The sequence below is a fragment of the Pelobates fuscus genome, chromosome 1 (assembly GCF_036172605.1).
Source record: "Pelobates fuscus isolate aPelFus1 chromosome 1, aPelFus1.pri, whole genome shotgun sequence".
Classification (NCBI taxonomy): Eukaryota; Metazoa; Chordata; class Amphibia; order Anura; family Pelobatidae; genus Pelobates; species Pelobates fuscus.
The window spans coordinates 251,370,593-251,395,211 of NC_086317.1; the positions used below are offsets into that span (position 1 = coordinate 251,370,593).

The following is a 24,619-nucleotide window of genomic DNA, read 5'->3' on the forward strand; positions in this document are numbered from 1 at the left end:
CTTAATAGTGACACCTATATTAAGAGACTGATTTAATGTGATTAAACTGGTGAATTTCAAGTAAAAACTACTCAGTCACAGTGAATGACAGATTCAATAAGTTTATTGCAATGTAAAGCACAACAAGTTACACAGGGAGCACTTTGTTTCACGAATCCACCATCAGGGAGCCCAATCCGGTATAGATTCATGGATATCCTGGAAGACAAGTACTTGAGAGTCAGATCACGATTAGGCCAGCGTTAACATTTATTGTATTGTCCTACATGGGTTTGTGTAGCAGCTACAGATCAAAGTGTACTCCAAAGAAACTTAAGGTTGAATAGTCAGCTTTATACATTAACAGAACCAAGGTCTCTTTTACTCAAAGCTTTGGAAAAATCAGAGGTCGCTTATGTTTTACCAGCTTTGAAGATGATTGTACATTATATAATTAAGAGGTGATACTTTGGGGACCTGTTTAGGTGCTACTTTAGAGCCAAATAGCATGCAAGCGGCTATAGTTCAGAGTGGAAAAAAGTCGTCAGTTATCGCATCAGACGGCACTTCCTATTCCATAGTCTCATCACATTACAGCCCAAGATGATTACATGTCCTGAAACTCTCAGGATCAGCTACTTACTAGATGTATGGCTTCCATGTGAGCTTCAGGCTTTCAAGCTGAAAAAATATATAAAAGTTAGTTGTTGGCAAGCTTTTCCTTGTGGCAACACATTGCAGTTTTAGGATGAGGACAGTCAGAAAAATAATCTTCACCAAAAAATATTCTGCCGGTAATTCCAGCTATATTATTTAATTTCATCACAAGCATCCTCTGTTTTGATATATAAGTGTCAGTATATAAACATTGAATGTAATGTTTCAAACACTGTTTATATTACAACTAATACCAAAAGCAGCACTTAAAGATTGGACATACCTGAACTTGTCACGGTAGTGATGTCATCACTACATTTAAGCATTCCATGGTCTCAAATTTGTATCCAAGAACAGTCTTCCACAAAAGATGGGGGAATAAATATTGCCCTAGAAAAGAAAAACCACCACATTATAAAAGTAGCAAGACCCGAAATTTGTTTCAGTCATGTTACTATAGCTACAGCACCAGGAGTCCACTGGCAGTGACCACTAATAACTTCAAAACATTTGACTGGCTTGACTCTTAGCAAAGCTGAAGCAGTGCTTGGGGATTAGAGTGTCAAGCTAGTTAAATGAATATTCACCAATAGCACCGAGACTCCTCCATAGCAGGATTTAGTGTTATGGCGTACTATAAGAGTCTGATTAGCCAATTACAACAGCATGCAGTAAAGAAAGTTTAAGATAGGGCTAGTTTCTTGGCCAGGTTTCTCTTTAAGAGTGCTTTCTGTGCTCAGTCCCATATCCGCTAGATTCATCCAACAGTCTCCAAATAAAATGGTGTTCATCATCGCACAGGAAGCCTTGATATTAAAGTTTGGTAGGAAATATGTCACAAAAGAAAGGAACTTACCAATGAGACATTAAAACCGGAATGTCCACCACCTATTGAAAATACAAAACAGAAATTAAACACTAATCACATTAAGTTATTAAGCAAAGTATCAATATAATGAGTATGGGCCATATGGAGTGAGGCATCAACTTACTGTTTCCATGCTGCCCCTCTAAAAGCTAGATATATGGTTCATTATACATAATGCAACTACAGCTGCATCCAGCTACTTTATGTTACACCACAAGTGAAAATGGATGATACCAATAAGTGTATATGTACAATTAACTAGATTTTACCATCTACCATAGATGACTGATGTTACAGGTTCATCTGATAACTGTCAACCCATTGTACAGCGCTATGGAATTTGTTGGCGCTATATTAATAACCATGTCCCTTCAGTGCTTTTATTATTCATAAATTATTCAGATGTTTAATCTGATGAAGTTTTACTTTTTAAACTTAAAATGAGGAGTAATACACCATGACATCTTATAACTTGCAAATGCCAATTTTGCCCTGAATTCATGAACATACGAACCAAAATATTAATATATTGCAAAAGCAGTTACTGAGAGTTTGTATTAATTCCACAAATAGATTGAAAAGGAAAAAACATCCTGTTTGAGTAAATTAACAGCATGCAATATTTAAGCAGTTATATCAAGGCATCATTTTCTACAATACCTTAACCTAAGAGCACCCCAATATTAAAATATATATTAGTGTCCCTGCACACTTATATCAAAACATTCTATATCGAAATTCTGACTTACAGCAGCCATTGTGCGAGGGTAGAGTGACAGCATGTGGAACCATGTGACATACCTCAGCCATCAAAGCCCCTCCATTTTTTTCTTGCATGTTGTTGGAGAAACTGCTACTATGGAGACAGCTGCAGCCCTCGGTTAACATGCGAAGTGCAGGACAGGGTAATAGCCCTTTGAGAAACCGTTAAAATTAAGCTAGAATCTATAAGTTAATGTACTTTAATTCCCAATTCATTTATAAGGAAGTTATAGGAGAAATTAAAGGAACATGCTGTAGTTATGGTTCCAGAAAGGTCTGGTTATACAGCCACATGTTAGTTAAGCCATTGTAAGTTGGTTTCACAACTTACCCAGGGTCTACATTGCACTGGCCACATCCAGGCAAGCCAGAAATGTTAGTGTGAGATATGGCCAGAGTTTCAAATATGAGAGTTAAGCCATTGAGTAAACTGTTAAAATACACTGATGTATGACCAGCTAATCACACAAGAGGCAATACCTGAAGAATGGGCACTGTATGCATCCTCTAGATATGCTACCCCCTTCCAGCTAGTTTGTTGGCATCTTATGTTCCACTAGTGCTTTATGAGTAGAGATGTAGCAGCAACAGTTTACCTTTCTTTGTCCTGGTGCAGCAGGAGTTTCCAGAGGCATGGTTAGATTGAAAACCATGCAGTACGTTTGCCATTCTTGCATTAGGAGTACGGCACAACTGAGCCATGTTGTCTCAATGTTTCTAGACAGCCACCTGCAAAAGAACATAATTTATGTCTTGAGCAGTCTATGAAATTTGTCTTTATATAGGACTACAATGCAAGCACACACTACACAGCAATTATAATTTCTTTATATGTTGCGGTTAGATACAACAATCCAAACAGCGACCGTCAAAGAAATATTAATCTTGGCTCACTTCTATCCACAGCAGCTATAAGAAACCACCACGGCTTGGATCGGGGCCATTTGGGAAATGGAAAATAAAGTTTCAAATTTGAGTACATGGTAGCCTGCTACCTCTTCACTGCAACCTAGTACTTGGGACTAATTTTTTCATGAAGGAGGAGCAGGAACACCATGACCACATGGTCACTAAGATGTTAAAATGAGAACTGCATGCATAGTGCAATCTATGAGATTGTATAAAAAAGTATTTACTAGTTAAACCAATAGTTTGCAAGAGACAGCATGGACCATTCAAGCCTTAAGGAAAATTTGAAGGGTTCAATATAGAACACTCATGCAGCCATAAAATATACTGGCTACCTACTCTCTGAGGTGAAGTACTACCAGCATTATCAATAGGCTAAGAAATTAATGGCATTTTGTGAGTGCATCATAATATAGCATCTGTAGATGAATTAAGCATATATACACACATAGACCTTACCCCATAGGAAACAAGGGCTTGCATGATCACTTCCATTCAACACTCGAAAGGGAATCTGCAAAACACGAAGTGCAAGGGGTTAAAAGTAGAAGTTTTGACAAGGGGCACACCCAAGAAACGCACAGACTATACAGAACGTGGCAGCTTGTTATAGTTGACATTAATGACCATGGATGTATTTCCCCATAATGTTGCTGATCTCGGACACAGAGCCTGAGCAGCGACCGTCGGTGGAAAAACATTGCTCTCGGCCTCTGTTTGACCGCGTTAGTAACAGCAAGCACTAACCCGGCTTCGATCAGGGCCTGCAGTAATAGTTTTAAAAAAATAAAAAATTACAGCAACTTTGATAAATATTCACCTAATGAAGATGTTAAAGCAATGGAAACCCAGATACTAGTCTATCCGGGACCAGAAAAACGGCAGTCAGGGAGGATGGCGGCGGATTGGAACCGCTCCGTTCATCATACAACCGATCATGGCTGAGTCCAGTGTAGAAGAGAATGAAAGAGAGCGCCGCGGCTGCTTTTATACTGCACGCTCCAACGTTTCCTGTCAGCTGACAGCCTGTCCTGTGCAGTGATTCACGGGAGTTGTAGTCTTACTAGACATTCTAAAAACTGTAGCTTGTGTTTCTGGTTCACACGTGGTTGCAATCATCATTAGCGGTAATGCGTTTTAATCAATAAACCGGCACTTGTGGAAATCGACAAAGGAATGAAAAATCTCAAGGAATGAAAAATCCCAAGGAATAAAAAGCAATATAAAATTGTAGAAAAAAAATATTTGCAGATTTTTTTTGCCTTTTTAAACGTCCATTTTGGCCTTGTAATAGGGTCTCCAGCATGGTTCCACAATCTATGTGTCAATGTAGGGATGATTTTTTTCCCACAGCATCATAGATTGTGAACCTTGATGTATATCAGTGTGTATCATTGTATGCAATACTAGTAAGTGTAAATGCATTCCTGGGGTGACAAGCGCTGAATCTATCACGAGGCTAACAAGGCATTTACCTTGGGCGGTACTTTCTAGTGTGGATTGCAAAAATCACCTGCACCACTTTAACTGCCTATTGAGCTTGACCACGACACCCCACAAGACAACAACTCTAGCAGCCAATGGAGCCTGCCCATGCCTTTTTTGTGGGTGGCGTTGTAGTTGCCGTGCAAAATATATATATATATTCTAGTGTTTGTGGCATTGGCGGAACTACAGAGGTCACAAGTGTAACCAGGCCCTCTGTGTTCCCAAGAGCTGCCACCTTAGGGCCCTCTGAGGAGCGCGGCTGTGCATAATGTAGACAGGTGGCGAGGGAGCGCTGACTGCTCTTCTTGCTGTGCACCCTCGCTCACACTGCAGTAATGCCAGGAGCTGGAATATGACATCACTCCGGGCCTGGTATTAAATTGTGCGCGAGGGAGCAGACAGTTACAGCAGCCATACTGGACCCCAGGGAAAGGATCCACTCCTGACCCAGGTAGGGAGGCTGGGTGGACATAAAAAAAAAAACTTGTGAGCGTGAGAGAATGTGTATGTGTGTTTCAAATCAGCGTGTGGGTGTGTGTCACAGTGTCTGCCAATTACTAAGTGTGTGTGTCTGTCAGATTGTGTCAAATAAGTAAAAGTGTGTGTCAGTGAGTGTATGTGTACCTGTGAGTGTGTGGGTGTGTCAGTCTGTCTTTCAGTGAAAGTCTGTGTTGGGCAGTGGTGTATTTAGGATTTGTGCTGCCCTAGGCAGGACAGTGCTCGGGCACCCCCCCTAATTTTAATTTTCCCTACCCCTTCCTGTCAAGGCCACACTTTGACTGACAGACGCTCACTCACTGACATATGCACACACTCATTGACAGACACACACTCTCATATACACTGACAAGCAATGGCATACACACACTCACTGATTTGACACACTGATAGATAGACAGACATACACTTACTTGGACACACACTCACTAACAGACGCACACTCTCATTCACTGACAGACGCACACACTCACTGAAAGACGCACGCACTGACTGACCGACACACACACACTCACTCAAATTCACTGAAACACACACTCACTCACATTCACTGACACACACACACATTAGCTGAAACACACACACTGACAGACACACATACACATACATTCACGGACACACACTCACACACATTCACTGAAACATACACACTCACTGACAGACACACACACTCACACACATTCACTGAAACACACACTCACTCAGATTCACTGACAAACAACCACCTGTTACCCCAGGGGAGCCCAAAGGTGGCCAGCCGTTTAGCTCTTTGGTTCCCATAAAACGAGGTAAACAAGGTATTTGCCTGGGCATTTGGGGGCGGCGTTTTTTGCCGACACCTGGAAATTGCCGCCCATGGCAAATGCCTTGTTTGCCTCGCGGTAGACACATCCCTGGTGTTGGGTAAACAGTGTGTGTGTGTGTGTGTGTGTGTGCCAATTAGTGTATGTTTGGGTCAGTGAGAGTTTGTGCTTAAAAGGTTGAGGCAGAAAGAGGTTGAGCTCTAAGAGGAAAGGTTGGGTCTAAAGAGGATGGGTTTACAAAGGATGGGGTGTGTCCTAAATAGGAAGAGGTGCAGGTTTGACAGGAAGGTGTGGTACAAATTTAGATTAGGGGGTGGCCGAGTTTAGTCATGCCAGGGGCAGCACAAAAACAAAATACACCACTGTGTGTGACTGCAGGTGTACATTTGTACAGAGCAGTGGTAAGCAGCTTTTAGCACTCCATGTGTTGTGGACTACATCTCCCAATGATGCTTTGCCAGCGTTTTGGTTGTTAAGACCATTATGGGATATGTAGTTCACAACATCTGGAATGCTGAAGTTTGCCCATCCCACGTAAAGAGGGTTTGTGTGTAAATGCAGTGTGTATTTGTGCATCATCAATACGCTCCTGCATTCTCACACACAAATTGTCAGTGGATGTGTGTGTATTTCAGAACAGAAGACTGTATGAAAGTAGCTGTTCTTTCAAGCAGTGAGTCACAGTTTATATTTAAGGGGCTATGGGTGTAGTACCACTTGGTTTTATGTCATTTCTATACCAATATTGGGGTACTGTGACGTAGTGGTGGGCTTAACACAATATGGCCATATGGTATAACTAAATCCTCATATTTGTTTGCTAAGGTGGGTGATTATTTTTATTTTTTTAAAATTCTTTATTTTTGCAGTGCGCGTATATGATACAGGCAGGCCTGAGGTGCCCCGAAAGCAATCCTCTGGCTTTTCCCACGCGTAACATGCGGGGTAAATGATTAGCTGGCACAATTTTTATTTTTAAACATGCTTAAGTAGTACAACATTGGAGCTATGATTTTAAATGTAAATATAGCCTGTAAGCAGGCTTGGGTTGTGCGTCAGCTAGGTTCATAATGGAGGAATAACACAAGTGTTGCAGTTTGAAAATGCTAGATACAGCTCTCAGCTAGTGCATATGTGTCTAATAAATGCGTAGCAGATTGCTTGTTTAGAATAAAAGTAAGGTCGCCTCTAGCAATGCTGGTGGCGTTTAAAGTTAGAAATGTGTAATCTGCAAGCAATATAACTCAAAGGCCTCGAGAGCCTAACATTAGGATTGATAGTTGATATTCTAGGGGAGGTAACATTATATGACGATCAGTGTGTCGATAAGTAAAATACATGCCTATGTAGCAGTTAAAATGAAAGTAAACAAATAAATAAACCATTGCCCTGTCTTTCCAAAATGAGTGACTGAGTGGAGAGCTATTACAGATTAGGTGCAGCTTAAACCCAGTGGCTGACAAGGAAACATTAACACAGTACACTGACTATATTCTAGTCCAGATAAAGGTAAGGCACACCAGGTAGATATGTCTCCGCGATATTCTGATTTCTGTCTAAGAAATAATAAATACAAAATAACAAACGCCCTCCTAGATCTCAATACGCTCGGTCGGATTTTAAAACGGCAGGTATGCTAAACAAATTATCACAATTAAACCAGCTGCTACAGCCAGGATGTATACAACATACGTTGAATGTGTCATGGGGGCACGTTAGTGATATACTTTAGGCTCAGTCAGATGAGCAAGACCTCCGCTGGGTAGTAGCATCTGACTGGACTGTGTTACTATCCTCGGCTCATAGTTGATGAAGTCGAGTGGCCGGTTCTAAGGTGATGGATCTAGTGGGGTGATGTGTGGAGGCCGGTGTCAGGGATTAGTGATTTAGGTAAGGCCTGGGCTGTGTGGGTGATAACGTAGCTTAATGCGGTGTTGGCGTGCTGTTGTCGCCTGGGTAGTATTCTGGGCTTGGTTGGTTTTACGCCCCTGTGTACAAGTTAAATGGCATAAGGATCCACTAAGGGTTCAGAGGCAGGGGGGTGAACGAGCTTGCGTTTCGGGTCATATTGACCTTTGTCGGTGGCTAGAGGGCTTTGGTAGGTGTCAACTAAGTAGTAAACATAAACAGGTGTTAACAATTACAACAAGCAATTTAACTTAAATGATGTGTTCGCTCAGGTTGCGGCCGTGGCACGCCTGTCAGCCGGGACAAATGTGGTATCCTTCGCCAAGTCCCATGTATGTGGTGGTTTCGAGGTGCCTCGTGTGTCAGGCCTGGTCAGAGCGTCCGGCGGGAGGCCGAGGGTTGCCAGGAGTGCGTTCGCCTCCTCCAGGTCTCGCACCTCATGAGGAATATTGTCCTGCGTGACCAGTAGTTTCCAAGGTGAACGCCATCGATAGGGAATGTCCCCATTTCGGAGTGCTGATGTGAAAGGTTGCAGGGAGTTTCTCCATTTAAGTGTTTCCCTGGAGAAGTCGTTGTAAAATGTCAGCGCCATATTTTCAAATTGGTATGGCGACCTCCCTCTCAGTGCCGCCATTACTGTCGCCTTGTCCCTGGTGCAGGTAAGTCTTAACACTATGTCACCTGAGGCCGATTCTGGTGCTCTCCGGGGTTTCAGGATACGGAAAGTCCCCTCCACTTGGATGGCCTTGGCCTGTTTGGGGGTCACTATAGCGCAGAGCAGTCTCCGTGCCATGTAAGGGAGTTCTGCCTCTGCTAGGTCGTCGGGTACTCCCCGTACTTTGATATTATTACGGCGTTGTGCATCCTCCAGTAGGGCAAAGCGCTGCTCAAAAGATAGTTGTTGCTTCAGACATCTAACTTCTTCTTCCATGCGCATTAGGTCTCCTCAGCCGGTGGGCGGGATCAGTCTCGCCAACCGGGCGACGCAGGAGGAGCGTCGCGGAGGAGAGACAGCGGTAAGGGACATCGCCGCTGCCTCAGGTAAGTGACTGAAGGGGTTTTCACCCCTTCAGTAACCGGGGATTGGGGGGTGGGAGGGAGAAGGACCCTCCAGTGCCAGGAAAACGGATCGTTTTCCTGGCACTGGAGTTTCCCTTTAAGGTGGCCGTGGTCACAGGCTGGGTGTCAGCACTTTGAGGTACCGCCTGAGCATGATATGGAAGTGGTGAGAGGGGTGTTCTCTTGTCTAGGAGTGAGTCTCCTGAGGTGTCTGAGAAGTCATCATAGTCTGCGGCCATTTTAGGCCCGGTAGCGCCATGCGCTTGTCTCAAAAGATCTGCGATGTTCATGATGATAAGGGTTTTTCCGGCTTGAGCTTCTTGCTCTTTCGACCCATGGTGAGTGTGGGAGACTCTGCCACCGTTTTCGGGTCACAGTGAGGGTTTTATCGCAGGTATATTATTCCCTGGTTAGTACGGAGCCCATATGATGTGCGTCCGTCTAGCTCGGTTGCTCGGCTCCGCCCCCCAGGTGGGTGATTATAAGTAGCCTTGTAAGATTTTTTTAAAAATGCTGAGTGCCCTGTTTCCCTAATCTGTATTTTGTATGTGTTTTGTTTTTTACAGCAGTAACACTGCTGAGAAATATACGTTCTGGGTTTGCCCTCCAATCCCCTTTCTTTACACCCGTACACAGACACTCAAAAATATATGGACAAAAGTTCACACATCTACAGATAAATATAGATTCACACACACTTAGATTCAAGCACACGCTCACACAGATACACAGACACACAGTTTCTGGGAGACACAGACACACACATTCACGGATTCACACTCAAAGATTTACAGTGGACAAACACCTGTGCACTTCAAGTCAAATTGGTGAGCAGACTTTATTAAAGCAATGTTTGGGCTCTGCTATTGAGTCTTTATCAAGTAGACATGTGCACCAGTGAAATTTTCGTTTTTTTACAAATGATTTCGTACTAAATGAAAATTTTGTCAATCCCGAATTTCAATCCCGAACCATTAGTTTTCGAACGTAAATTGTTTTCGCCTCCCCCCCCCGCATTAAAACCTATGACACCCATATTAAGAAAAGTGAGGTTAAATCCTACCGCATGCCTCTACTCACGGCATGCTGCAAGTAGGGGCATGTTGCATAAATAGCGAGCAGCCAGTGGATGCTCGCTGTCATTTAAAACTAAATATAAACCAGTATGGGGGTCCCTATGACCACCATATTGACTACTCGCGATAGAGAGCTACGGTAAGAGTATGTGTAACCAAAAGTTATAGCAAAAACTATAACAATGTTGCAATATGAAAAAGTAGCTATTTATATATAAATAGCTACTTTTTACACATACTCTTACCATACTCATTACACTTCTATACAAGATACATTTATATCCAGTTTTAAATGACAGCGACACCATATTGATAAAAGGAAGGTTAAATCCTCCCGCATGCCCCTACTTGTGGCATGCAGGCTATTGCTGCCCAGTTGATAGTGCAATAAGGGGGCACAGGTCCCCTGTTCCCCGTGGTGGGGAACACAACTAAAATGGGGGAGACATAGTGCCCCCCACGCACCCGTGACCCGTGGGTGGGGGCTATTAATATAAACAGGGAGACCTAATGTCCCACCTGGTCCCCACCCATGAGCGGCGGGTGGGGACCTAAAATAAATAAATAATGGGGGGGACCTAATTATTATGTGTTCCTGCATGTGTGTCAGTGTGTGTATCTGTGCATCTGTATGTATGTTAGTGTATATCTGTGTGTGTGTGTAGTGGCAGTGTATATCTATATGTGCTTATATCTCAGTATTAAAACACTACACACAAATACACCCCTGCATTCAATTGCCAACACTACATACAGACACATGCACCTACATTCAAAGGTTAACACTACACACAAGTAAACCACTTCTTTCAAATGGCAATAGTACATTAAAACACACACTACAACTCTACTTTAAAATACTCCATATAAAAACATGCTTACCTTTGAACATACAAACACTGCTTAGTGCTAAATACAACCATAAAAGCATGGTGAAATGGTAGGTCCTTAGCTGACAAAGCATTGTGGGAGTTTTATGACAGATATGGATCTACCTTTGGGCCATGCTTGTGATAAATGTGGGGCCCAGTTCCAGATAATTTTATTTGCATGCCCTATATTTGACCCTGTAACTCGCCAAAACCCCATAAAACCTGTACATGTTACTGTTGTACTTGTGAGTCACCACTGAATAGAAATATGACTGTTTTAGAGCAGCAAACCATATGACGATGATATCATTCAAATTCAAAAACCAAATATGAACACTAACTTTGGCCAGGGTTTGTTACTAAGTGGCTACTAAGAAGGACTGGACATATGCCATTTTGAATACCCTGGATTGTCTACTTTTGCAAATGGTATGCCATGATGGGTGTAAATTCTATTCCTGAGCTGCCATATGGTCTCATAGGCAATGGAAAAAACGCATGTGCTGTGGTTGAAAGAAATGTGGTAAACAGAAATTTGTACCAAAAAAAACAGTTTTAAAATTTATCTTATAGTGATATATCTATCTATCTATCTATCTATTTATCTATCTATATATATATATACACACATATACATACACTTATTGGAGGTCAATAGTTGAGAGTTTCAACCTTTAGAGAACCTCGGAAACAGAGAAAAATAAAATAATAGTGCAATACGTTACATTTATTATAACAAACTCTTCCTAAACACTGACAAAACTGTTACAATGATCTTTGGAACTGTACCTAAATTACGTAAACTAGAAAAAACAAAAAAAACTGTGTATAAGAACAAATTTAAATAGCACACTGACAGCAGTCTGCTCTTTTAAATATCTAGGTATGTTGCTAGACCCCAATCTATCCTTTGGTCTTCATATTGAAAAAATCTCTTCAAAACTTTACCCAAAACTAGGTGCCCTGTACAGAAACAAATCCTGACTAAGCCCTACTGTAAGGAAACAGATAGTGCAACAAATGCTAATGCATCAATGTCATTGATTATGGGGATGTAGTGTATGCACCCGCACCGCAAACACACCTTAATAAACTTAATACGTTATATAATTCATTCTGCCGCTTTGTACTAGAATGTAATACTTTACCCACCACTGTGACATGTTAAAAGAGCTAAACTGGCTGTCGCTGGAATCCCAACACACTCTTCATCTTTCCAGCCTCGTGCATAAGAGTATTTCTGGGAATCTCCCACCCTACCTGAGTAGAATGCTCTCCCCAGCTGTTCCCACCTCCTATAACCTCCGATCCAGTACTAGCACGATATTTAGCATACCGCAATACAAAAATAAAGTGGCTCCATCCTCATTTTCCTACAGAGTACCGCAATTATGGAATAACCTCAGGGACACAGTCAAATTTCATTCAATCTAAAATCTTTTAAGAGATCTATGGCAATATACCTCAACACAGAATGCACCAGTCATGGTTGTATATAGTTATTACCTGTTATGTATTAAATTTATATATGTCTGTGTATATATAGTTTGTATATTGTATTTTTTGTAATATTGTATCCTATTGTAACAATGCAATGTTTTGTGGACAAAGACCCAGGACATACTTGAAAAATTAATCTCAATCTATCCATGCTGGTAAAATATTTGATAAAGAAATAAATAAAGTCTGGAGGATTTTTGGTAAGTTATATAAAAGACAAATTCATACTTTTTAGAGCTACTAAGAGCGCTGCTGTATGGCACTTGGACAGCACAATCTCCATCTTAGGATGTATGGAAATTCAATGCAGTGAGCATTTAGTAGTCCTTCAACATGCAGAAGAAATGGAACAAAGAAAAAAATCCAATGGTACAATGTATCAATTACATACCAATAGTGAAATAGAGGTATCTTCCTTACAATTTCCAGAGCAATGACTTGCGCTGTGGTTGCTATGGTAACTTCCTAACCGCCGCTGCTAACAGGTATGGAAATGGAATAAGTGACATCACTCCATTGAGACACTGGCATGCTGGCAACGAAGCCAGCATGTTGGCATCATGGATAAGGTTTACCCTGCTTCAGAAAACAGGGCAAATCAGTGAAGAGGACGGACCGAAGGTGGATATTACAGAAGTGTAACACCCACCCCTATAATGAGACCGCGGTAGGGGGTGGAGGCTGAGGTAAATTATCACATTAAGGTCTCATGGTGCTATAATTTCTATCTGCCTGGATCTCAGGTAGGAGATGCTCTAAATACATTTTCTGACAGTTGGTTCTTCTGCCAATGACTTACACCTTGATTTAATTAATTTTCTAAATTATTTATTAAGGTGATTAAACTTTCCAAATTATTTATTTAGAAAAATTCCCACGGTGAGTTCTGTAAATGAATAATTTGTTAAATTCCAATCATTTGGAAATGTTATTAAATCGACGCCTTATTCAAAATATAGCTGTGTTTGGATATACAATCCTTTAAGGTAACGGAATGGGAGAAAATGTATTCCATGCTTACCATAATTTTCTTCTCCTAGCTATCCTCCATAGCAGTATTACTTACTGTTTTTTTCCACCAAAGCTGTCAGCAAAAGAATAATTAAACAAAATTAGCAAATAAAAATGTGTATATATATATATACACAGACACAGACACACACGTCCCCCAAATGTGCAATAAAAATTCATAAAACACAAGTTATATATACCTTTTTTAGCACAGAGGCTACCCTGGCATTTCTCACCTCCCTGCCTCCATATGACCTCCTCCGGTGATGGTCCAATCCAATGTTCCTCATACAGGAGCATTTGGTGACCTGATGTGCATGTATGGCGAGAGTCATGCGCGCATCCATGTTTCCCCATAGGAAAGGATTGAAGTCAATGCTTTCCAAGGAGCTTCCGTGTCATATGGCCGAACTGTACTTGGTCAGTGCAGAGGAAACGCCTCTAGTGCTTATATAACCAGTATGACAACTACTAGAGGTGGCTTTTTACCCTGCAAATGCAATGTAAACACTGCAGTTTGGAAAATCTAAAAAAAAAAATACTTAAATTAAGTGGTTATTACACAGTGATTGCAAGACTACCACTCAAGCTTACATCAGGAACTTGCAAAAAGATGTACAGCTTTCAGATGTAGTAAAGGTACAAAGGGAATGCAAGAAGGAAGGAAGAACATGGCAGAAGTAAAATTGTTGAATTGTCAATGTAACTCAGTTTTAGGGGATCAGATGTCTACATTACAGAATTACAATTTGCATAATTTCAATATGGCTCTAAGTTTCCAGAGCCTCTACTTTTGGAAACTTGATAAACAATCACAAGTGGAGATTATCAAAGACAATCACAATACGGTCTTGGATGGAAGAATCTAATTATGTTGCAAATTGAAACTACTTAAATGATACACATAATTTCTTAAACTGGATAGTTTATAGTCAGCTTTACTTTCTCATACTTTTTTTTGTCAATCTTTCTTTTATTGAAGCATTTGTGATGGGGTACAGAAGAGAAGAGGGAAACGTATAGTTTGGTTACATTAGAGGGTGTAAACATTATCAGCGTTAAACTAGTACATTTCTGAATAACGATGCTTCGTTTTTTTTTTTTTAAATTATGAACTTGTCATTTGGGAACAACATATTGTAGTCAAGAGCACTGCATGACGTGTTAGAAAGTCAAAGGAATAGCAAAATACAATATAATTTCCTAGACATGCAGTCAGTAAATATAGCACGATTCAGGCTGGATTTACTCCAATTTACATTAGCTTAGGGGACATAAACACATGTGGATTGTCGGTAGATTAAGCTAGAAGTAGGTAAAGACATTAGTCTAGCGTAGCAAACGATAATATTAAATTTTTATGAGGGTCGCCATCTAAGTTTAGCATACAGTATATATTAACTCAGGAGGTATTAGTAAACATAAGTGGGTCACATAGGGTGTCCTGACATGCGCCAAGAGGCTAATGGAACATTAAGTGGACGCGTAGCGTGCATGGTACCGTTACAGTGTGTGCTGGTAAAATAACTGTTCGACTGTGTGGGTCAAGAATATAAACATATCCCCCACTCAGGGTGGGTAGTATTATGGAGAGATAAAACGAATGCACCCTCAGTCTACAGCCATATCACAACTGTAGTTGAAAGTACCCGCTATAGGTCTGAGATTTATATTGGTAACATGCTACTTGAAAATTTGAGATCTGGCTCAGCTAACGTTTCCACAAAATGTAAAAACAACAGGTAAAACTTAGGTGCATTGAATAACCTGTAAAAATGTTAAGAAACATAAGAGGTAGGGTAGTGTCCACTTTTTCATGCCTGTTTTGCTAAATCCCCCAGATTTAGGTGGGTAGGGTTGATGGCCGAAAAGTCCACGTGTTGAGGGGAGCTTACCCGATTCCTCTCCGCGGGCACACAGAGTCCCATAGGCCGACCGGGCTAGAAAAACGTAAGTGTAGCATTTGGTAACTCAAAACCTGGGGGCCATCATGTCCCTTAAGTATGTTGCTGGGGTAACATTGCGCCATGTTGAAAGTGTCCGTCAGCTTGTGGTCTGGCCTATTCTGTCTGAGTTCTTGGAAACATTCAGCCGATGCCGGTCAGGATCAAGGTTGGTGTTGGACGGAGGGATGGTCGGTCGGTCAGCAGTGTAGTGAGATAGACGTCAGTCAGTGGGGTAAACGTGCAGAAGGATTGAGTGCGGTGAGAAGCTTCTCCCCAGCTCCAGGCTTTACATTGGGCCCCCACCTCGTGTCCACAGACTCGGGTACCTCTCTGGGCCGGGTCTTTCCCTTTGTGGGCGCTGTGGAGGGATCTGATGGTTCTCCGCCGCCGGCGGCGGACGACCCTCCTGCGGTGTGTTCGGTGGTTTGGAGAGAATCTCCTGTTGGGCCTCTGCCTAGAAGGGCACTCCGCCATTGAGTAATTGGCGGCCATGTCCGGGATCTGCCCTCTCCGGTTCGCAGTCTCCTGCTTCCCCACTACTGCGGGTTGGTTGGGGGTTCGTTGTAATTGCCGCTGCTCCAGTTTCTCCCAAAAACTATTCAGCAGAGCATCCATGCGTTCATGGAGGGGTTGAGTTGCTGCAGGCTCCGTGTTAAGGGTTGTGGTCGCCATTTTGCGGTTTACGGCCTGCTGGTGCAGAGCCTGTTGTGGAGTGTCGTCGGTTTTTGCAACGTTTGTGGGCTGATGGTACATGTCGATGGGGACCGGGATAACCCCCGCCGGTCTTGGGGGGGGGAGGGAGGTCCGATACTGCGGGTGCTGTGAGGATCGGTGAGCTGGGAGAGCGGCCGCCTCTCTCCAGCTCTGCGAGATGTAGGCCTCGGCCCTCCGGTTCAGCATCACAGCGGGCATGTAGGCGATCAAGGTGTCTCCCGGTACCCCTGCTCCTGTGTGACAAGGCAGGGTGAACTGGGGTGCAGAAATTGTAGATTACCCCCTGATTTTTGCTTAAAACCGGGATCAGGCTCAGGAGCTCTCAGTAAACGTGTCTTCTCAGCTCCCCGGTCAGGCTCCGCCCCTCTCATACTTTTTTTTAATTTCTCAAAATCCTATTGCTGCTATTGTATACAGGGCCAGATTAAGCGCCCAGTGGGCCTGGTGTTGACAATTATGAGGGGCCTAATTACAGAATCTTATCGACCAAAAACACTAAAACAGTCATACCTATCAAGCGTTATGTATCTGGTGGAGATGGTGCCAGAGGGGAAACTCATAGGATGTAGCTATAAAAAAACGGAGATTCTCTTAAAATATGCTAATCTCTCTCTAATTTATGCTTTCATCTTTCAAGTAAATCCATTCCCCCTAACAGCAGTGTCCAGTGAAGCAGGAAGTCAATGGGCGGTGTAAAAGGGTGGGCCACTGACACGAATCACATGACCAGAACTGCCAAAAGGAGCGAACATGCTCAAAAAGGGGGCATGTCTGCCGAAAGAATTGGAATGCAAGTATGGCATCAGTGTCCCTATGTATCACAGTGTCAGTGTCCCCATGTCACCCAGTGTCTGTGTCCTCATTGCTCCCAGTGTCCCCATGTCTCAGTGTGTCCTGTGTCACTAGGATACTAGGGGACACAGAGACATGGGGACACAGTGAGACACAGACACTAGGGACACAGACATTTGGGGACACTAAGACACTAGGGACACAGAGACATGGGAACACAGACACTGGGAGACATGGAGACACTAGGGACACTGGCTGGGAGGCATGGGAACACAGACACTTGGGGACACTAAGAGACATGGGGACACTGGCTGCGAGACATGTGGACATTGGGAGCCATGGGGACACAGACATTTGGGGACACTGAGAGACATGGGGACACAGACACTGAGAGCCATGGGGACACTGAGACACTAGGGACACTGGCTGGGAGACATGGGGACATTGGAAGACATGGAGACACTGTGTCATTAGTGTCTCAGTGTCTCGGTGTCCCCATGTGTCCCCATGTGTCCCCTAGTTTCTCAGTGTTCCCAAGTGTCTCAGTGTCCCCAGGTCTCCCAGTGTCCCCTAGTCTCTCAGTGTCCCAATGTCTCCCTGCAGCTTTTTCCCTCATCCCTCACTTCCCTAAGCTGTAGGCTGTCTCTGCAGGCTGGGAGCTACTGTCTGAACTCTCTGTGCTGTGTAGGTGCTCACCCGCGGATCAGTGAGTAAAGAGAGGCAGGGAGGGATATGCTGTAACTTCCTATCCCTGCCTCTGTCCACACACACAGTGACCCCTACTGGCCGACGCTGATATTGCTGAGTAATCTCTGTTTTCTACTGAGAAAAATATCTGCATTTGTATTGAGGTATTACTCCAATACCGGCACGGTCAGGCAGCCTCAAATACCATCTGTGCCAGTAAAATACTAGTCAGGAGGAAAACCTAAGAGTAGGGTGTAAAAAAAAAAAATTAACATTAGTATTTTTTCTTTTTTTAATGGGCCTATTCCATGGGCCTGGAGCTGCAACTCCATCAGCTCCCATGTTAATCTGGCCCTGATTGTATATATATATATATATATATATATATATATATATATATATATATATATACATACCAGAGTTGTGGTGGGGGAAAAAGTGTGCCCGAAAACCTCTTCCACCTGAAGTAAGTTTATAGTTAATACATTGCTAAACACAAACACACACACCAGTCAAGCCATAAGACTTGCTTTTCCCACATAAATATTTCTTTAACAGTGCTCTCAATAATGCAAGGGGTTCTGAGTAAGCATATGCAAATGAGCACAACAAAGAATTAAATTTTTGCCTCATAATTCCACTTTATAACACCAAGCCTCCATAGCATGAACAGAAAAAAAGAAGGAAACCGTGCCCTAAATATAAAGAGGTATACAAATAATATACGTACACAATGGTAGTAGTGGTGGTCTCTATATAATTTGACCTCAAAAGATAAAACATACAAAATAATAGTGCAGTAAATCAAGTACAGTGTGTATGTGAATGGATACTTGAAATAATTCGCACTCATATTTCCCAGAGCTAACTAAGAGCTCAGCCGTTAGTACGCGTGGACGGAACAATCCCCGTCTAAGGATATGTGTAAAACAGTAGATATCTTGGCCGCCTCAGATGGATAATATGTAAAGAGACAGAGAAATCCAGATAGTGCAGTATTTACTGGTAAAATAAATAAATTAAATTATAAAATTCCGTACTCACATTTACTAGAGCAGAACTTGCTCTAGTTTCTATAGCATAGGTGGTATAGTCCCCACCAAGGAGCAGGATGGTAACCAGGAAGTAGAAAGTAAAATCCGAATATATATATAAACAAGGATAATTTATTTAACAAAAATAAATAAAAAAAGATAAAAATACTGTGTATAAAGTCTTTTAAAATCCACTTGACGCGTTTCACCTGTCAAAAAGCTTCTTCAGAAAGTGAGCATTAAAGTAGCTTTTTTGTGGATAAGTGAGTGAGCTGGATCTCGTGTATTGTATAAATTGGCCCCAGCAGCACCCCATTTATGCATGTTCAGGTGAGTGCAGCCCTCTTGATTTTATTTATAAATTTGGGAGTCCAGGCCAACTTCTTGGTTTTGCACCCTTCCCTGTCACAGGTGCTTCTTTCAAGGGCCCTATTTAACCTTGACCTGCAAAGAGCACCAGCAGAAAGAATTTCCAAAGTAAGTGGATTAATCTCATAAGAACAGACATTAGGCTGCTAGAGTAGGACCTGCCAAGAATGTACGATCATATACTGTAACTAAACCCCCATTATTTTTTGTCTAGGCGAGGTGTTTTTAAATAAAACTATTACAATCTGTGAGACTGAACGAGTGCGCTTGATTGTATATTTCATATGATATATATACAGCTGACTGGCTAGCGAAATGTGTCATCAAGGGGGGGGGGGCGCAAAACATTCATGTTTTGTTTGTACATAATAACCTATAACATGATACAGTAGAACATTTATACTTTTTTTAATTTTTTATTATATTTTATTATATTTTATTATGGTTTTTCATTTTCCCCCCAAAGATATAATAGAAAAGAGAAAGGGGTACACAGGCCCCGAAATATGGAGCAATGATAAATCAAACAATATAAGCATATGCTGAAACCATTGGTATAAACAATTCAGTTTGCAAACAAGTTACGAGAGATATCTTGTGGGTGGTAACTGGAAGGTGTCCAGGGGTGTAACACTCAAATAAATTTGATAGTATTTCAGTGTGGGCTTATTGGCCTATTCCACAGCAACCATATTTACAAATTATGTTGTGGGCATTCTCCGGACAGTATAGGAACAGCAGTGATTGCATCCTTTAAACTGATACGGACTATGCACCATCTCAACATTTATAGCTGTTCCATTCTGAGTTATGAACCTCCAACTGATGAGTGTTCTATCAGTAGCTTTGCCACGTCTCCTCTCACACACGCAGATGTGATCCAGGATTGCCCTAGTTTGTTACGATCTCCAGAAGAATGAACAGTGATACTTTCGGAGTAGATACCCCTCCAAGAGACAGTAAGGGTGTAAAAATAAATAAAATAAGGGGGAGATAGTTCTTCCCATCTGTAAATCATGCCTTCCACCCTCTAGGCAGCATGCGCCATGTTTGCAGCAGTTGCAGCGCAAGCCCTCAAACTATCGGCCATGTACATGAACCATGATCGCCAGTGTTCAGTAATGTCACCTGCACCACTTCTACAGCCTGTATATCTTAGACTCGCCCTAGCCACTACTCCCTGGTAGAGGTTTCTACTTGTTTCAAGAGGGCAGGTATCAGCGATTTCGCTGCATTGAGAAGGTGTCTAGTGATGGACTTTTTATATCGAGACTGGTGTAATAATGCTTGTTCTACGGGTCGTCGTCCGCTTACATTGGTTAACACTTCCTTTACCATCTCCCAGAATGGTACCATTTTGGGACAACTCCAGATATGTTCGATCATCCCTTCGCCTGTGCCACAGCTCCACCTTGAAATATCCGGTGGTGGAGGAGAGATGGAGTTCGATACCCTGATGATAGTAAGTTGTAGTTAGTTTGACATGATTTAAATTGGTCCCTTGCGGTTTTGGTACCTAGCATGGAAATCGAAATGCAGCCACCGGGATTCCTAGCCAGTGCAGATTTCCTTATTGAGCACAAGACCTGAAACAGCAATAAAAATGGACTAAAATCAAATATGTGTACTGGCACTCTTCCATCCAAATAGGTGCTGGATATCAAGGTAGCCCACTCCAACTACCTCAAAGCGTATATACAAATCAACTTATGATACCCCACTCAAAGTTGGCTTCAGAGAGATATATATAAATTTGTGGTCAGTTAATATCGTATATTGAAATACCTTTGGAATTAAGTCGGCGTGGTGTGCCGGAACCGACGTAGGGGGTAGGCCTGTGAAAGAGGGCCCCCCCCCCCGCATGGATTGTATAAAAGGGAGAGGTGGGTGGGGTGAACAGCGTGCGTACGGCAAGGTAGGAAGGGGGGGAGTAGCGTTTTTATAGGAACGCTAACTCCTCCCACAAATACAGGCCTTCGGCCTTAAACTAGTGGTCGGTTAATATCATATAGTGAAATATCTTGTGATTGGAATTAAGTCGGAGTGGTGTGCCGGAACCGACGTAGGAGGTAGGCCTGTAAAAGAGGGCAAAAGGAAAAGCCAGAAAACACACTTATTGCAATATAATTATCCCATAAGATTCGTTTGCCTTACCTCTTATCCGTTGTGGAATGTTTCTGTATAACGTAGCTGATTGCCAGTGACCCTAATTTATTATGTGTACCGGCGTACTGGATGCAGTACATTGAATGGATGTCCTAAATAGGAGGCAGTGGTCCCAACCTAATCTAATGCAAGGAGTATGAATGCAGAATCGCATTTAGAAGTAGTTAGGGGATTATTTAGTAGATCAAGTGTCTTGATTGTCTGGTTTGAATGTTTGCGTGACACGAGGTAGTGTCTGTACCTTCTTAAATCTTCCTTGAGGAGACGTGATCTGCCAGTCTGATTAGCTGTGATCACGAAGTTGTAGGGCTCCGGAATCCTTGGAAGGTTAAATGCACAGTGGTTTAAGACAGAGTTTGTGTGGTAAGGATGCTGTCTAGGGAGTCTGGCACTGCTCGGAATTCCCATCTATGGATGTATGTTGTTGTGGAGAGATGAACAAATTATTTATACCTTGATATTTTATGTTAAGCATTTAAGAAGACGGGGTATAGTTTAAAAGGCTTGTCAGAAACGTGTTGTTGTAGGTCTGATTGGTATAGTGCGATAGTTTTGTATGAAGGTTTGAATGAAAGGTGGCAAAAATGGTAGAATAGACTACAGTTTGAACGATATGCCTGTGGATGTTGTGTTCCACTGAGTCTTGGAAGAATGTCACATCTCTGTCATATGTATTCTTAGTGCAATCAAATGATGCTATAGGTGACAACTTGTTGTCGAGCCCCAATAGCCGGGCGACCAGTTGGGGATGCTGAAATGCGGATTATGATCGGGTGTTTGTCAGTTGGGTGCGAGGTATGAGACAGACTGTCTCTTGGTCAGTAATCCCTAGTAGTTATGTAAATGCTGCAAGCCAGGATGGTTTCATCGAAACCAGGCAGGATGAACACAGAAACCCTGCAATGATTGCATGTCTTCGATTTCAAGTTCCCTGTTCACGGGACTTGTTCATCTTCATGACTGCACATGCTCTTATCTTGGGGAGACTTAACTGTATGGTACCGTAATTGGTATGGCCCTATGATATTAAGACTGTGAGAGAATTAGGCGGATGATATGAGGGAGTTAAGCCTAGGTTGCGACTGAATGAGGAGCAGGCCGATCAATGAGATGTTGTTTATTAAAGTATTGCTGGTAGTTTACAGTATATGATGCGTGTCTAGCCGAGGAGAATGGAACATCCACATCTACTGGGAGTTACCCCACCCAATGTTGAACCCATGTGTAATGATTAAATCACCCAGTGCGGGGACGGATGTGACATGCATAATGTCAAAGTTTATTCCCTCTGTACTCCTAACCTTTGATAAAATTTATACGGGCAGATGGTTTTGACATGAGCCCTGAGGCATATGGCGCATACGTGAAGCAATTGCAGTTGGTAGAACTACATATGACGGTGTTGAAATTAACACAAATTCGTGGGTGATTACTCAGAATATCACAACAACGAACTGATTAACAACAATACGGTTAAGTAATATAGAACTGGCTGGCTAACTGGTGCCGAAGCGAAAAGCTCTCTACCCTGTGACAAGTGAGGCCCTGCTAGTTGCCAAGCGGCTGGTGAGAGGCTCTACCTATGATTTGGGCGTGGGGCTCGAGCCACTAGGCGGGGTGTCGGCCTCTCGGTGACATTAAAAGACCTAAAACGTGTGGCCGTGTCAGGTGAGGCCCCAACTATAAACCCTATCGGTGGGTGAATGCGAGGCTCTAACTATGATTTGGGCCGAGGGGCAAAATCTCTGTGTTGATATTGGGGGGTTGGCCTCGTGGGAACAGCTACATTGTACCACTAAGGCCAGCTCCTAACCCTAGATTCAGTTCTCTGACCCTAGACGGGGGCTTGGTTAAGGGAGTAATGTAACGTGTTTGGTGAAACCAAGTTGTGGTTTGTGATAGGTATCTGGAGATTCCCAGTCGGAGGAAGAGAAAAAGAAGGGAGGGAAAGGAGGAAGAAAGAAGAGGAAAGGAACTGTGGTCGAGGGAGAGGAGAGAAAGAAATTATATGCAGTATAGCACAGCTCTTGGAGATATGGCTGATAGTACAGTATACTTAGACCCTGAGGGTGCTGAAGATTCTCGTGATGGCTACTATATATTCCTGAAGGAAAATGTAGGAAGGCATGGTGCCAAGAAAGTGTGGTAGTAGCTGACGGAGAGAGGAGGATGAAATTAGCAAGGTAGTGAGTAACCAGACTATTGTTACGTATGACGAGTTGTCGAGTGTAGCCGTGGCCTGACGAGGCAAGGCAGGAATCAAGCCCCCGTATCCGTATACCCCATTGTGTAACAACATGGCCTTGTAGAGGCAGTTGTTTGAAATGTGAATGAAAACTTATTTGTACCTGACAGAAACAGGCGACAATAGCGAACCAGTAATTGTCTAATTGTAGCAGATGACAATATGCAACATCAATAGTAATTAGCAAAACTAATGTATAACGGTAATAGAGATTGACTAATGGGTGATTCATGTTAGGCTTAATAGTAGGGCATACTTGCACAAAGGGAAAGAATTAGAACTTAACAGATATGCAAACTTTTTCTTTATGGGTTTGTTCTCAGTTAATAATAGCAGATTATGATGTGTAGGTAGCAGAGTTTGCCATAAGTTAATGACAAGTCACAGATGGATGTTAGTTAAATTGATTAAAGTGTGTGGATTGTATGTATGTGCAGATCTATTCTTGCTAGTGTCAATAATTGATGTGTTTACTTAATGTATTTATTACAATAGCACGGAATAATATGAAGTCTATATGAGGGTTATGTAACCACACTGGATCTGTGCTTGGATTTTATACCAAGTTACCAGTGAACCTTCAGCTGTGATTTACAGCACCTACAAACTTCTTAATTGCTGATAATATATGAATAATAAGATGCTGTAGAGGTTGACGAACCTCAAGGTGCTAGTCATTTCAATGCGTCATTTTTAGAAGGAGGGAAAAAAAAAATACAGTGCCTGGTGAGGTTGTGAATATAATGAATGGACCTGGAATGACAGGTCTGAAAGATATTCGTTTGGATGACTAATTATACATGCTGTAAATTGTATATGCGAACTGGCGGGAATAGCCCGAACCACGCAGTGCCCCCCCTATGTTACCTCAGAACACTGATGGAACAAGCAGCACTCTGGGGACAGGGACATGCTTAAAGACAGGTCTAACACCGGTGGCAATCATCTTTACCTTTTAATCTCTAAAGATTCATGCTTGCTATTGCTCATTATCGTATCCAATAGGCAGCATATGGCAGTTTCCCTCCATAAGCGATGAATATAACCATTTCGTTACCATTTCTTGTCTTATATAAAAAAAAAAATGTGCAGCAATCTTAACATGTATAACGTTATTACTCATGATACTCTGTAACGCACTCTAATAACATGTTCATGCCAAGCTATGTACTGAATAATGCACTACCAAAATAATAAAAAAAAAAAAAAAGGAATAATATTTATAATCCTTGTGTGTGCACACCAAATATATATGTCCTGTATTAATATATGGGTA

At 42.3% G+C, this 24,619-nt stretch overlaps 2 long non-coding RNA genes and 5 other non-coding genes across 7 annotated transcripts; all 7 read right to left on the reverse strand.

The window, feature by feature from the left end:
* Positions 1–85: 85 nt before the first annotated feature.
* LOC134592963 (uncharacterized) lies at positions 86–2,851 on the reverse strand. Its single transcript, XR_010089519.1, has 5 exons — positions 2,747–2,851; positions 1,493–1,524; positions 920–1,026; positions 623–660; positions 86–198 (listed from the first exon to the last, which is right to left on the reverse strand). It is a non-coding gene; the product is annotated as an uncharacterized LOC134592963 (long non-coding RNA).
* Positions 503–573, reverse strand: LOC134576823 (small nucleolar RNA SNORD49). The gene has a single exon (XR_010085878.1). It is a non-coding gene; the product is annotated as a small nucleolar RNA SNORD49 (small nucleolar RNA).
* Positions 736–807, reverse strand: LOC134577056 (small nucleolar RNA SNORD65). Its single transcript, XR_010085915.1, has one exon. It is a non-coding gene; the product is annotated as a small nucleolar RNA SNORD65 (small nucleolar RNA).
* On the reverse strand, positions 1,365–1,438 carry LOC134577063 (small nucleolar RNA SNORD99). Its single transcript, XR_010085918.1, has one exon. It is a non-coding gene; the product is annotated as a small nucleolar RNA SNORD99 (small nucleolar RNA).
* A 40-nt stretch (positions 2,852–2,891) lies between the features above and the next one.
* Positions 2,892–4,120, reverse strand: LOC134592952 (uncharacterized). Its single transcript, XR_010089509.1, has 3 exons — positions 3,996–4,120; positions 3,635–3,689; positions 2,892–2,995 (listed from the first exon to the last, which is right to left on the reverse strand). It is a non-coding gene; the product is annotated as an uncharacterized LOC134592952 (long non-coding RNA).
* LOC134576783 (small nucleolar RNA SNORA16B/SNORA16A family) lies at positions 3,081–3,211 on the reverse strand. Its single transcript, XR_010085872.1, has one exon. It is a non-coding gene; the product is annotated as a small nucleolar RNA SNORA16B/SNORA16A family (small nucleolar RNA).
* On the reverse strand, positions 3,806–3,943 carry LOC134576790 (small nucleolar RNA SNORA16B/SNORA16A family). The gene has a single exon (XR_010085873.1). It is a non-coding gene; the product is annotated as a small nucleolar RNA SNORA16B/SNORA16A family (small nucleolar RNA).
* Positions 4,121–24,619: the final 20,499 nt, after the last annotated feature.